Below are 1,673 nucleotides of genomic sequence, written 5' to 3' on the forward strand. Positions count from 1 at the left end.
TTTTGGAGACAGGGTCTCACTCTGTCTCGCAGGGTGGAATGCATTGGCGCAGTCTTGGCTCACTGCAACCTCCACCTCCTGGGTTCAAGCAATTCTTGTGTCTTAGCCTCCTGAGTAGCTGGGATTACAGGTGCCCGCCACCACACCTAATTTTTGTATTTTTAGTAGAGACAGGGTTTTGCCATGTTGGCCAGGCTGGTCTTGAACACCTGGCTTTAAGTGATCCGCCTACCTTGGCCCCCCAAAGTGCTAGAATTATAGATGTGAGCCAGCACGCTTGGCCAGGATAGTCATTTTTACAGAAGAAATACTAAACCGATATAGATAGAGAGGGACTGTTACATATATTGGAATTTGTACACGTGATGATTCATTGACATTAGCTTCTCCTAAGTACTGCTAGAATCGTGGCCTTGTCATCTTCCAAGTTTGGGCTGCGTCTGTCTAACTCTCCTGGTTTGCTACAGTGGCTTCCTGGCTGGTTTCCAGCTGCCAGTCTTTCCTGCCTTTGTCACACTCTACCAGAGTGATCTTTGTAAAATCTCTCTTTGTTCCTGTCATCCCTTTACTTAAGATCTTTCAGTGGTGTCTCAGTCTATTCAGGCTGCTGTAACAAAGTACCATAGACCAGGTGGCTTACCAACAACTGCCATTTCTCTCTCACAGTTCTGGAGGCTGGAAGTCCAAGATCAGGGTGCCAGCGTGTGGCCAGGTTCTTGTGAGGGCCCTCTTCTGGGTGCAGAGGACCAACCTCTGGTTATATAGCCATGTGGTAGAAGGGGTGAGGGAGGTCTTTGGGGCCTCTTTTATAGGGGCACTAAGCTTATTCTTATGTGCTCTGCCCTCTTAACCTAAATCATCTCCCAAAGTCCCCACCTCATAATACCATTCCTTTGGGAGTTGGGATTTCAACATAGGAATTTTGCAGGAACACAGACATTCAACCATTGCAAGTGGCTTCAAGTTTAAGCTTTGTGTCATGGCTTCTCAGACTTGTCCCTTGCCTTCCTTCAACTAATCAGGTCTGTTCTCTTGCTGGGTGGGGCTTTTTTTGAGGGTCTCACAGTAACCACTTTCTGTTTTTTTCCTCTGAGGTTTTATATAAGCGGTTCCTTTGCTGGAGGGCCCTTTTAATTTTTATTAAATAAAAATAAATAAATTTATTTATCATTTTTTGAGACAGAGTCTCGCTCTGTTGCCCAGCCTTGAGTACGGTGGCGAGGCCTTGGCTCACTGCAACCTCCGCATCCTGGGTTCATGTGATTCTCCTGCCTTAGCCTCCTGAGTAGCTGAGATTACAGGTGTGCGCCACCACGCCTAGCTAATTTTGTAGTTTTAGTAGAGATGGGGTTTCGCCATATTGTTCAGGCTGGTCCCAAATTCCTAACCTCAGGTGATTCGCCCGCCTGGGCCTCCCAAACTGCTGGGATTACAGGTGTGAGCCACTGCGCCTGGCCTGCTGGAGATTTCATACCCTTTTCCCCTCCTCTCTTTGTCTTCTGCATGCCCTCCCTGCTGCTTCTCATCACACATGTGCTCATCCTGCTTCTGCTCTCTTCTGGACTGGCTTCTTGAACGTTACCTCCCCAGAGCTCTTCCTTGTTATCGGTCCTTCCTGTCTTTCCTCCATTGTCCAGTTCTAGTGACCTCCTAGTTGCTCTTTTTTTTTTTTT

At 47.5% G+C, this 1,673-nt stretch overlaps 1 protein-coding gene across 1 annotated transcript in view; it reads left to right on the forward strand.

Moving 5' to 3' along the window:
* The window catches only part of LOC108296618 (protein SET-like), a 156,751-nt gene that overhangs the window by 11,147 nt on the left and 143,931 nt on the right, over positions 1-1,673 (forward strand). The window lies entirely within an intron of this gene.

This window comes from Cebus imitator, unplaced genomic scaffold (assembly GCF_001604975.1).
Source record: "Cebus imitator isolate Cc_AM_T3 unplaced genomic scaffold, Cebus_imitator-1.0 Scaffold728, whole genome shotgun sequence".
Lineage (NCBI taxonomy): Eukaryota > Metazoa > Chordata > Mammalia > Primates > Cebidae > Cebus > Cebus imitator.